A 14271-nucleotide genomic window follows, 5' to 3' on the forward strand; every position below is an offset into this window, starting at 1 on the left:
AGTAGCTGGGACTACAGGCGCCCGCCACCATACCCGGCTAATTTTTTGTATGATTTTAGTAGAGACGGGGTTTCACCGTGGTCTCGATCTCCTGACCTCGTGATCCGCCCGCCTCGGCCTCCCAAAGTGCTGGGATTACAAGCGTGAGCCACCGCGCCCGGCAGCAAAATGTTGACTATAATCAATTGCAGAAGGTGATATATCCTGAAACGTTAAAATTAGAAGAAAAAGGTCCAGAATCAGTGGGGCCATCAGAGTCTAAACCACGAGGGCCAACTCCTCTTCCAGCAGTTCAGATGCCTGTAACATTACAACCTCAAACGCAGGTTAGACAAGTACAAACCCCAAGAGAATATCAAATAGAGAAAGACAGAGTCTCTGTCACGGCAATGCCAATCCAAATACAGTATCCACAATATCAGCCGGTAGAAAATAAGACTACCAACCGCCAGTAGCCTATCAATACTGGCTGCCAGCCAAACTTCAGTATTGGCCACCCCCAGAAACTCAGTATGGACAGCCAGGAAGGTTCCCAGCACCACAGGGCAGGGCGCCATACCCAGCCGCCCACTATGAGACCTAATCCTACATCACCACCTAGTGGACAGGGTAGTCCATTACATAAAACTATTGATAAGGCAAGAAAGCAAGGAGATACTGAGGTGTGGCAATTCCCAGTAATATTAGAACCGATACCACCTGGAGAAGGGGCCCAAGAGGGAGAGCCTCCCATATCTGAGGCCAGATATAAGTACTTTTCGATAAAAATGCTAAAAGATGGCCGGGTGCGGTGGCTCGCGCCTGTAATCCCAGCACTTTGGGAGGCCGAGACGGGCGGATCACGAGGTCAGGAGATCGAGACCATCCTGGCTAACACGGTGAAACCCCGTCTCTGCTAAAAATACAAAAAATTAGCCGGGCGCGGTGGCAGGCGCCTGTAGTCCCAGCTACTCGGGAGGCTGAGGCAGGAGAATGGCGTGAACCCGGGAGGCGGAGCTTGCAGTGAGCCGAGGTCGCGCGCCACTGCACTCCAGCCTGGGCGACAGAGCGAGACTCCGTCTCAAAAAAAAAAAAAGGGGGGGTGGAGCCAAGATGGCCGAATAGGAACAGCTCCGGTCTCCAGCTCCCAGCCCCAGCGACACAGAAGACGGGTGATTTCTGCATTTCTGCTTGAGGTACCGGTTTCATCTCACTAGGGAGTGCCTAACAGTGGGTGCAGGACAGTCGGTGAAGCGCACTGTGCGCGAGCCGAAGCAGAGCGAGGCATTGCCTCACTCCGGAAGCGCAAGGGGTCAGGGAGTTCCCTTTCCTAGTCAAAGAAAGGGGAAACAGACGGCACCTGGAATATCGGGTCAGTCCCATCCTAATACTGCGCTTTTCCAATGGGCCTGGAAAACGGCACACTAGGAGATTGTGTCCCGCACCTGGCTCGGAGGGTCCTATGCCCACGGAGTCTCGCTGATTGCTAGCACAGCAGTCTGAGATCAAGCTGCAAGGCGGCAGCGAGGCTGGGGGAGGGGCGCCCGCCATTGCCCAGGCTTGCTTAGGGAAACAAAGCAGCCAGGAAGCTCGAACTGGGTGGAGCCCACCACAGCTCAAGGAGGCCTGCCTGCCTCTGTAGGCTCCACCTCTGGGGGCAGGGCACAGACAAACAAAAACTCAGCAAGAACCTCCACAGACTTAAATGTCCCTGTCTGACTGACAGCTTTGAAGAGAGTAGTGGTTCTCCCAGCACGCAGCTGGAGATCTGAGAACGGACAGACTGCCTCCTAAAGTGGGTCCCTCACCCCTGAGCAGCCTAACTGGGAGGCACCCCCCCAGTAGGGACAGACTGACACCTCATTCAACCGGGTACTCCTCTGAGACAAAACTTTCAGAGGAACTATCAGACAGCTGAATTTGTGGTCTCACGAAAATCCGCTGTTCTGCAGCCACCGCTGCTGACACCCAGCCAAACAGGGTCTGGAGTGGACCTCTAGTAAACTCCAACAGACCTGCAGCTGAGGGTCCTGTCTGGTAGAAGGAAAACTAACAAACAGAAAGGACATCCACACCAAAAACCCATCTGTACATCACCATCATCAAAGACAAAAAGTAGATAAAACCACAAAGATGGGGAAAAAACAGAGCAAAAAAACTGGAAACTCTAAAAAACAGAGCACCTCTCCTCCTCCAAAGGAACGCAGTTCCTCACCAGCAACGGAACAAAGCTGGATGGAGGATGACTTTGATGAGTTGAGAGAAGAAGGCTTCAGACGATCAAACTACTCTGAGCTACGAGAGGAAATTCAAAACAATAGCGAAGAAGTTAAAAACTTTGAAAAAAAAATTAGAAGAATGGATAACTAGAATAACCAATGGAGAGAAGGGCTTAAAGGAGCTGATGGAGCTGAAAGCCAAGTTTCGAGAACTACGCGAAGATTGCAGAAGCCTCAGTAGCAGATGCGATCAACTGGAAGAAAGGGTATCGCTGATGGAAGATGAAATGAAGAGAGAAGGGAAGTTTAGAGAAAAAAGAATAAAAAGAAATGAACAAAGCCTCCAAGAAATTTGGGACTATGTGAAAAGACCAAACCTACGTCTGATTGGTGTACCTGAAAATGATGGGGAGAATGGAACCAAGTTGGAAAACACTCTGCAAGATATTATCCAGGAGAACTTCCCCAATCTAGCAAGGCAGGCCAGCATTCAGATTCAGGAAATACAGAGAACGCCACAAAGATACTCCTCGAGAAGGGCAACTCCAAGACACATAATTGTCAGATTCACCAAAGTTGAAATGAAGGAAAAAGTGTTAAGGGCAGCCAGAGAGAAAGGTCGGGTTACCCACAAAGGGAAGCCCATCAGACTAACAGCTGATCTCTCAGCAGAAACTCTACAAGCCAGAAGAGAGTGGGGGCCGATATTCAACATTCTTAAAGAAAAGAATTTTCAACCCAGAATTTCCTATCCCGCCAAACTAAGCTTCATAAGTGAAGGAGAAATAAAATACTTTACAGACAAGCAAACGCTGAGTGATTTTGTCACCACCAGGCCTGCCCTAAAAGAGCTCCTGAAGGAAGCACTAAACATGGGAAGGAACAACCGGTACCAGCCACTGCAAAAACATGCCAAATTGTAAAGACCATCGAGGCTAGGAAGAAACTATAGCAACTAACGAGCAAAATAACCAACTAACATCACAATGACAGGATCAGATTCACACATAACAATATTAACGTTAAATGTAAATGGGCTAAATGCTCCAATCAAAAGACACAGACTGGCAAACCGGATAAGGAGTCAGGACCCATCAGTGTGCTGTATTCAGGAAACCCATCTCACGTGCAGAGACACACATAGGCTCAAAATAAAGGGATGGAGGAAGATCTATCAAGCAACTGGAAAACAAAAAAAGGCAGGGGTTGCAATCCTAGTCTCTGATAAAATAGACTTTAAACCAACAAAGATCAAAAGAGACAAAGAAGGCCATTACATAATGGTAAAGGGATCAATTCAACAAGAAGAGCTAACTATCCTAAATATATATGCACCCAACACAGGAGCACCCAGATTCATAAAGCAAGTCCTCAGTGACCTACAATGGGACTTAAACTCCCACACAATAATAATGGGAGATTTTAACACCCCACTGTCAGCATTAGACAGATCAACGAGACAGAAAGTTAACAAGGATATCCAGGAATTGAACTCAGCTCTACATAAAGTGGACCTAATAGACAGCTACAGAACTCTCCACCCCAAGTCAACAGAATATACATTTTTTTCAGCACCACACCACACCTATTCCAAAATTGACCACATAGTTGGAAGTAAAGCTCTCCTCAGCAAATGTAAAAGGACAGAAATTATAACAAACTCTCTCTCAGACCACAGTGCAATCAAACTAGAACTCAGGATTAAGAAACTCACTCAAAACCGCTCAACTACATGGAAACTGAACAACCTGCTCCTGAATGACTATTGGGTACATAATGAAATGAAGGCAGAAATAAAGATGTTCTTTGAAACCAACGAGAACAAAGACACAACATACCAGAATCTCTGGGACACATTCAAAGCACTGTGTAGAGGGAAATTTATAGCACTAAATGCCCACAAGAGAAAGCAGGAAAGATCCAAAATTGACACCCTAACATCACAATTAAAAGAAATAGAAAAGCAAGAGCAAACACATTCAAAAGCTAGCAGAAGGCTAGAAATAACTAAAATCAGAGCAGAACTGAAGGAAATAGAGACACAAAAAACCCTTCAAAAAATTAATGAATCCAGGAGCTGGTTTTTTGAAAAGATCAACAAAATTGATGGACCGCTGGCAAGACTAATAAAGAAGAAAAGAGAGAAGAATCAAATAGATGCAATAAAAAACGAAAAAGGGGATATCACCACCGATCCCACAGAAATACAATCTAGCATCAGAGAATACTACAAACACCTCTATGCAAATAAACTAGAAAATCTAGAAGAAATGGATAAATTCCTCAACAAATACACCCTCCCAAGACTAAACCAGGAAGAAGTTGAATCTCTGAATAGACCAATAACAGGTTCTGAAATTGTGGCAATAATCAATAGCTTACCAACCAAAAAGAGTCCAGGACCTGATGGATTCACAGCTGAATTCTACCAGAGGTACAAGGAGGAACTGGTACCATTCCTTCTGAAACTATTCCAATCGATAGAAAAAGAGGGAATCCTCCCTAACACATTTTATGAAGCCAGCATCGTCCTGATACCAAAGCCTGGCAGAGACATAACCAAAAAAGAGAATTTCAGACCAATATCCTTGATGAACATCGATGCAAAAATCCTCAATAAAATACTGGCAAACCGAATCCAGCAGCACATCAAAAAGCTTATCCACCACGATCAAGTGGGCTTCATCCCTGGGATGCAAGGCTGGTTCAACATACGCAAATCAATAAATGTAATCCAGCATATAAACAGAACCAAAGACAAAAACCACATGATTATCTCAATAGATGCAGAAAAGGCCTTTGACAAAATTCAACAACCCTTCATGCTAAAAACTCTCAATAAATTAGGTATTGATGGGACGTATCTCAAAATAATAAGAGCTATCTATGACAAACCCACAGCCAATATCATACTGAATGGGCAAAAACTGGAAGCATTCCCTCTGAAAACTGGCACAAGACAGGGATGCCCTCTCTCACCGCTCCTATTCAACATAGTGCTGGAAGTTCTGGCCAGAGCAATCAGGCAGGAGAAGGAAATAAAGGGTATTCAATTAGGAAAAGAGGAAGTCAAATTGTCCCTGTTTGCAGATGACATGATTGTATATCTAGAAAACCCCATTGTCTCAGCCCAAAATCTCCTTAAGCTGATAAGCAACTTCAGCAAAGTCTCAGGATACAAAATTAATGTACAAAAATCACAAGCATTCTTGTACACCAATAACAGACAAACAGAGAGCCAAATCATGAGTGAACTCCCATTCACAATTGCTTCAAAGAGAATAAAATACCTAGGAATCCAACTTACAAGGGATGTGAAGGACCTCTTCAAGGAGAACTACAAACCACTGCTCAATGAAATAAAAGAGGATACAAACAAAGGGAAGAACATTCCATGCTCATGGGTTGGAAGAATCAATATCGTGAAAATGGCCATACTGCCCAAGGTAATTTATAGATTCAATGCCATCCCCATCAAGCTACCAATGACTTTCCTCACAGAATTGGAAAAAACTATTTTAAAGTTCATATGGAACCAAAAAAGAGCCCGCATCGCCAAGTCAATCCTAAGCCAAAAGAACAAAGCTGGAGGCATCACGCTACCTGACTTTAAACTATACTACAAGGCTACAGTAACCAAAACAGCATGGTACTGGTACCACAACAGAGACATAGATCAATGGAACAGAACAGAGCCCTCAGAAATGATGCCGCATAGCTACAACTATCTGATCTTTGACAAACCTGACAAAAACAAGAAATGGGGAAAGGATTCCCTATTTAATAAATGCTGCTGGGAAAACTGGCTAGCCATATGTAGAAAGCTGCAACTGGATCCCTTCCTTACACCTTATACAAAAATTAATTCAAGATGGATTAAAGACTTATATGTTAGACCTAAAACCATTAAAATCCTACCCGAAAACCTAGGCAATACCATTCAGGACGTAGGCGTGGGCAAGGACTTCATGTCTAAAACACCAAAAGCAATGGCAACAAAAGCCAAAATCGACAAATGGGATCTCATTAAACTAAAGAGCTTCTGCACAGCAAAAGAAACTATCATCAGAGTGAACAGGCAACCTACAGAATGGGAGAAAATTTTTGCAACCTACTCATCTGACAAAGGGCTAATATCCAGAATCTACAATGAACTCAAACAAATTTACAAGAAAAAAACAAACAACCCCATCAAAAAGTGGGCAGAGGACATGAACAGACACTTCTCAAAAGAAGACATTTATGCAGCCAAAAAACACATGAAGAAATGCTCATCATCACTGGCCATCAGAGAAATGCAAATCAAAACCACAGTGAGATACCATCTCACACCAGTTAGAATGGCCATCATTAAAAAATCAGGAAACAACAGGTGCTGGAGAGGATGTGGAGAAATAGGAACACGTTTACACTGTTGGTGGGACTGTAAACTAGTTCAACCATTGTGGAAGTCAGTGTGGCGATTCCTCAGGGATCTCGAACTAGAAATACCATTTGACCCAGCCATCCCATTACTGGGTATATACCCAAAGGACTATAAATCATGCTGCTGTAAAGACACATGCACACGTATGTTTATTGCAGCACTATTCACAATAGCAAAGAGTTGGAACCAACCCAAATGTCCAACAACGATAGACTGGATTAAGAAAATGTGGCACATATACACCATGGAATACTATGCAGCCATAAAAAATGATGAGTTCGTGTCCTTTGTAGGGACATGGATGAAACTGGAAAACATCATTCTCAGTAAACTATCGCAAGGACAAAAAACCAAACACCGCATGTTCTCACTCATAGGTGGGAATTGAACAATGAGAACTCATGGACACAGGAAGGGGAACATCACACTCCGGGGACTGTTGTGGGGTGGGGGGAGGGGGGAGGGACAGCATTAGGAGATACACCTAATGCTAAATGACGAGTTAATGGGTGCAGGAAATCGACATGGCACATGGATACATATGTAACAAACCTGCACATTGTGCACATGTACCCTAAAACCCTAAAGTATAATATAAAAAAAAAAAATGCTAAAAGATATGACAGAGTGGGTAAAACAGTATGCACCCAACTCCCTTTATATGAGGACATTATTAGATTCCATTGCTCATGGACATAGACTCATTCCTTATGATTGGGAGATTCTGGCCAAATCGTCTCTCTCACCCTCTCAATTTTCACAATTTAAGACTCGGTGGATTGATGGAGCACAAGAACAGGTCCGAAGAAATAGGGCCGCCAATCCTCCAGTTAACAAAGATGCAGATCAACTATTAGGAACAGGTCAAAATTGGAGCACTACTAATCAACAAGCAATAATGCAAAATGAGGCCATTGAGCAAGTTAAAACTATCTGCCTCAGGGCCTGGGAAAAAAATCCAAGACCTAGGAACCGCCTGCCCCTCATTCAATACAATAAGACAAGGCGCTAAAGAGCCCTACCCTGATTTTGTGGCAAGGCTCCAAGATGTTGCTCAAACGCCAATTGCCGATGAGAATGCCCGTAAGGTCATAGTGGAGTTGATGGCATAAGAAAACGCCAATCCTGAGTGTCAATCAGCCATTAAGCCATTAAAAGGAAAGTTTCCCGCAGGATCAGATGTAATCTCAGAGTATGTAAAAGCCTGTGATGGAATTAGAGGAGCCATGCATAAAGCTATGCTTATGGCTCAAGCAATAACGGGAGTTGCTTTAGGAGGACAAGTTAGAAAATTTGGAGGGAAATGTTATAATTGTGGTCAAATTGGTCATCTAAAAAGAATTGCCCAGTCTCAAGTAAACAAAATATAACTATTCAAGCTACTACGACAACAGGTAAAGAGCCACCTGACTTATGTCCAAGATGTAAGGAAAGGAGAACATCGGGCTAGCCAAAGTCATTCTAAATTTGATAGAAATGGGCAACCATTGTCGGGAAACGAGCAGAGGGGCCAGCCTCGGGCCCCACAACAAACTGGGGCATTCCCAATTCAGCCCTTTGTTCCTCAGGGTTTTCAGGGACAACAACCCCCACTGTCCCAAGTGCCTCAGGGAATGAGCCAGTTACCACAATACAACAATTGTCCCCTGCCACAAGTGGCAGTGCAGCAGTAGATTTATGTACTATACAAGCAGTCTCTCTGCTTCCAGGGGAGCCCCCACAAAAAATCCCCACAAGGGTATGTGGCCCACTGCCTGAGGGGACTGTAGGACAAATCTTAGGAAGATCAAGTCTAAATCTAAAGGGAGTTCAATTCATACTGGTGTGGTTGATTCAGACTATAAAGGCGGAATTCAATTGGTCATTAGCCCTTCAGTTCCTTGGAGTGCCAGTCCAGGAGACAGAATTGCTCAATTATTACTCCTGCCTTATATTAAAGTTGGAAACTGTGAGATAAAAAGAACAGGAGGGTTTAGAAGCACTGATCTGACAGGAAAGCCTGCATATTGGGCAAGTCGGGTCTCAGAGAGCAGACCTGTGTGTAAGGCCATTATTCAAGGAAAACAGTTCGAAGGGTTAGTAGACACTGGAGCAGATGTCTCTATCATTGCTTTAAATCAGTGGCCAAAAAATTGGCTAAACAAAAGGCTGTTACAGGACTTGTCAGCGTAGGCACAGCCTCAGAAGTGTATCAAAGTACATGATTTTACATTGCTTAGGGCCAGATAATCAAGAAAGTACTGTTCAGCCAATGATTACTTCAATTACTGTTAATCTGGGGGGGTCGAGATTTATTACAACAATGGGCTGCGGAAATCACTATGCCCGCTCCATCATACAGCCCCATGAGTCAAAAAATCATGACGAAGATAGGATATATACCAGGAAAGGGACTAGGAAAAAATGAACATGACATTAAAGTCCCAATTGAGACTGAAAGAAATCAAGAAAGAAAAGGAATAGGGTATGCTTTTTAGGGGCGGCCACTCTAGAGCCTCCTAAACCCATTCCATTAACTTGGAAAACAGAAAAACCAGTATGGGCAAATCAGCGGCCACTACCAAAACAAAAACTGGAGGCTTTACATTTATTAGCAGATCAACAGTTAGAAAGGGACATATTGAGCCTCCATTCTCGCCTTGGAATTCTCCTGTGTTTGTAATTCAGCAAAAATCTGGCAAATGGCGTATGTTAACTGACTTTAGGGCCGTAAATGCCGTAATTCAACCCATGGGGCCTCTCCAACCCGGGTTGCCCTCTCTGACCATGATCCCAAAAGGCTGGCCTTCAATTAATTAATTTAATGGTAAAAAAGGATTGCTTCAGGAAGGTTTCAGTGGAAAGTGTTACCTCAGGGAATGCTTAATAGTCCAACCATTTGTCGGACTTCCGTAGGTTGAGCTCTTCAACCAGTTAGAGACAAGTTTTCAGGCCATTATATCATTCATTATGTTGATGATATTTTATGTGCTGCAGAAACGAGAGACAGATTAATTGAATGTTATACATTTCTGCAAGCAGAGGTTGCCAATGCAGGCCTGGCAATAGCATCTGATAAGATTCAAACCTCTACTCCTTTTCATTATTTAGGGATGCAGCTAGAAAATAGAAAAATTAAGCCACAAAAAATAGAAATAAGAAAAGACACATTAAAAACATTAAATGATTTTCAAAAATTCTTAGGCGATATTAATTGGATTCAGCCAACTCTAGGCATTCCTTCTTATGCCATGTCAAATTTGTTCTCTATCTTAAGAGGAGACTCAGACTTCAATAGTGAAAGAATATTAACCCCAGAGGCAACAAAAGAAATTAAATTAGTGGAAGAAAAACTTCAGCCAGCAAAAATAAATAGAATAGATCGATCCCTCAGCCCCACTCCAACTTTTGGTTTTTGCTACTGCGCATTCTCCAGCAGGCATCATTGTTCAAAATACTGATCTTGTGGAGTGGTCATTCCTTCCTCACGGTACAATTAAGACTTTTACAGTGTACTTGGATCAAATATCTACATTAATTGGTCAGGCAAGATTACAAATAATAAAACTGTGTGGAAATGACCCATACAAAATAGTTGTCCCTTTAACCAAGGAACAAGTTAGACAAGCCTTTATCATTTCTGGTGCATGGCAGATTGGTCTTGCTAATTTTGTGGGAATTGTTGATAATCATTACCCAAAAACAAAAATCTTCCAGTTTTTAAAATTGACTACTTGGATTTTACCTAAAATTACCAGACATCAACCTTTACTAGAAAATGCTCTGACAGTATTTACTGATGGTCCCAGCAATGGAAAAGCAGCTTACACAGGGCCAAAAGAGCGAGTAATCAAAACTCAGTATCAATCGGCTCAAAGAGCAGAGTTGGTCGCAGTCATTACAGTGTTACAAGATTTTAATCAACCTATCAATATTGTATCAGATTCTGCGTATGTAGTACAGGCTACAAGGGATGTTGAGACAGCTCTGATTAAATATAGCATGGATGGCCGGGCGTGGTGGCTCACACCTGTAATCCCAGCACTTTGGGAGGCCGAGGCGGGCGGATCACGAGGTCAGGAGATCGAGACCATCCTGGCTAACACGGTGAAACCCCCGTCTCTACTAAAAATACAAAAATTAGCCGGGCGTGGTGGTGGGCGCCTGTAGTCCCAACTACTCAGGAGGCTGAGGCAGAAGAATGGCGTGAACCCGGAGGCGGAGCTTGCAGTGAGCCGAGATCGCGCCACTGCACTCCAGCCTGGGTGACAGCGAGACTCCGTCTCAAAAAAAAAAATAAAAATTAAAAAATAAATAAATAAATAAATAAATAAATAAAGCATGGATGATCAGTTAAACCAGTTATTCAATTTATTACAACAAACTGTAAGAAAAAGAAATTTCCAGGCCGGGCGCGGTGGCTCACACCTGTAATCCCAGCACTTTGAGAGGCCGAGGCGGGTGGATCACGAGGTCAGGAGATCGAGACCACGGTGAAACCCCGTCTCTACTAAAAATACAAAAAATTAGGTGGGCGTGGTGGCGGGCGCCTGTAGTCCCAGCTACTCGGGAGGCTGAGGCAGGAGAATGGCGTGAACCCGGGAGGCGGAGCTTGCAGTGAGCCGAGTTCGCGCCACTGCACTCCAGCCTGGGCGACAGCGAGACTCCGTCTCAAAAAAAAAAAAAAAAAAGAAATTTCCCATTTTATATTACTCATATTCGAGCACACACTACTTTACCAGGGCCTTTAATTAAAGCAAATGAGCAAGCTGACTTACTGGTATCATCTGCGTTCATAAAAGCACAGGAGCTTCATGCTTTGACTCATGTAAATGCAGCCCAGCAGGATCAAAAAACGAATTTGATGTCACATGGAAACAGGCAAAAGATGTAGTACAACATTGCACCCAGTGTCAAGTCGTACACCGGCCCACTCAAGAGGCAGGAGTTAACCCCAGAGGTCTGTGTCCTAATGCGTTATGGCAAATGGATGTCACGCATGTACCTTCATCTGGAAGATTATCGTATGTTCATGTAACAGTTGATACTAATTCACATTTCATATGGGCAACCTGCCAGACAGGAGAAAGTACTTCCCATGTTAAAAAACATTTATTATCTTGTTTTGCTGTAATGGGAGTTCCAGAAAAAAATGAAAGCTGACAATGCACCAGGATACTGTAGTAAAGCTTTCCAAAAATTCTTAAATCATTGGAAAATTTCACATACAACAGGAATTCCCTATAATTCCCAAGGACAGGCCATAGTTGAAAGAACTAATAGAACACTCAAAATTTTTCATGCGCGTCCGTGTGAAGAGACCACCAAACAGGCTTTGTGTGAGCAATAAAGCTTTTAATCACCTGGGTGCAGGCGGGCTGAGTCTGAAAAGAGAGTCAGCTAAGGGAGATAGGGGTGGGGCCGTTTTGTACGATTTGGGTAGGTAAAGGGAAAAGGGGGGTTGTTCTCTGGCCGGCAGGAGTGGGGGTCACAAGGTGCTCAGTAGGGGAGCTTTTGAGCCAGGATGAGCCAGGAGAAGGAATTTCACAAGATAATGTCATCAGTTAAGGCAGGAACAGGCCGCTTTCATTTCTTTTGTGGTGGAATGTCATCGGTTAAGGCAGGAACCAGCCATCTGGATGTGTACGTGCAGGTCACAGGGGATACGATGGCTTAGCTTGCGCTCAGAGACCTGACAAAACTCAGTTACTTAAACAAAAAGAAGGGGGAGACAGTAAGGAGTGTACCACTCCTCAGATGCAACTTAATCTAGCACTCTATACTTTAAATTTTTTAAACATTTGTAGAAATCAGACTACTGCTTCTGCAGAACAACATCTTACTGGTAAAAAGAACAGCCCACATGAAGGAAAACTGATTTGGTGGAAAGACAACAAAAACAAGACATGGGAAATATGGAAGGTGGCAACGTGGGGGAGAGGTTTTGCTTGTGTTTCACCAGGAGAAAATCAGCTTCCCGTTTGGATGCCCACTAGACATTTGAAGTTATACAATGAACTCATCGGAGATGCAAAGAAAAGGGCCTCCACGGAGACGGAAACACCAGTCACATGGATGGATAATCCCACTGAAGTATATGTTAATGATAGTGTATGGGTACCTGGCCCCACAGATGATCGTTGCCCTGCCAAACCTGAAGAAGAAGGGATGATAAATATTTCCACTGGGTATCGTTATCCTCCTATTTGCCTAGGGAGAGCACCGGGATGTTTAATGCCTGCAATCCCAAATTGGTTGGTAGAAGTAGCTACTGTCAGTCCCACCAGTAGATTTACTTATCACATGGTAATCGGAATGTCACTCAGACCACAGGTAAATTATTTACAAAACTTTTCTTATCAAAGATCATTAAAATTTAGACCGAAAGGGAAACCTTGCCCCAAGGAAATTCCCAGAGGATCAAAAAACACAGAAGTTTTACTTTGGGAAGAATGTGTGGCCAATAGTGCGGTGATATTACAAAACAATGAATTTGGAACTATTATAGATTGGACACCTCGAGGTCAATTCTACCACAATTGCGCAGGACAAACCCAATCGTGCCCCAATGCACAAGTTAGTCCAGCTGTTGATGGTGACTTAACAGAAAGTTTAGACAAACATAAGCATAAAAAATGACAGTCTTTCTACCCTTCGGAATGGGGAGAAAAAGGAATCTCTAACCAAAGACCAAAAATATAATAAGTCCTGTTTCTTGTCCTGAACATCCAGAATTACGGAGGCTTACGGTGGCCTCATACCGCATCAGAATTTAGTCTGGAAATCAAACTTTAGAAACAAGAGATCGACTTAAATTCCAGTCTAACAGTTCCTTTACAAAGTTGTGTACAGCCCCCTGATATGCTAGTTGTAGGAAATACAGTTATTAAACCAGACTCTCAAATTATAACCTGTGAAAATTGCAGGTTGTTTACTTGCATTGATGCGACTTTTAATTGGCAGCACCGTATTCTGCTGGTGAGAGCAAGAGAAGGCCTGTGGATCCCTGTGTCCATGGACCGACCGTGGGAGGCCTTGCCGTCCATCCATATTTTGACTGAAGTATTAAAAGGCATTTTAAATAGATCCAAAAGATTCATTTTCACTTTAATTGCAGTGATTATGGGATTAATTGTAGTCAGAGCTACAGCTGCTATGGCAGGAGTTGCATTGCACTCTTCTGTTCAGTCAGTTAACTTTGTTTTTTTTTCTTTTTTTTATTAATTTTTTTTTGCACACAAAAACAATAAACATTTTCTAAAAATACATACAAACAAAAAGATGCGTATCAAACATATTAGGAAGGTTGCACATGGGAAGTCGGGGAATAGAAATGGGGGGTGGGAGTTAAAATAAATGAGAGAGGGACTTTATATGGATCAGTGATAATAACTCAATCCTCTATTTGACAAAGAAGAGGGAGAAGGAAGAGGAAGAAAAAGAAAGTGGGATAAAGGATCAGAAAGGGAGGAAAATAGAAAAAATTAGAGTATGACTCCAGGGTAGACCTGTTTTGTTGTCACTGAGTTGGTTGGTTGGTTTGTCTGTTGTATTTTTCATGTTTCGCCATGTTGGCCAGACTGGTCTCGAACTCCTAGCCCGAATTGATCAACCCGCCTCGCCCCCCAGAGTGCCGGGACCACAGGCGTGAGCCACCACGTCCAGCCC

Source organism: Hylobates moloch, unplaced genomic scaffold (assembly GCF_009828535.3).
Source record: "Hylobates moloch isolate HMO894 unplaced genomic scaffold, HMol_V3 SCAFFOLD_5, whole genome shotgun sequence".
Classification (NCBI taxonomy): Eukaryota; Metazoa; Chordata; class Mammalia; order Primates; family Hylobatidae; genus Hylobates; species Hylobates moloch.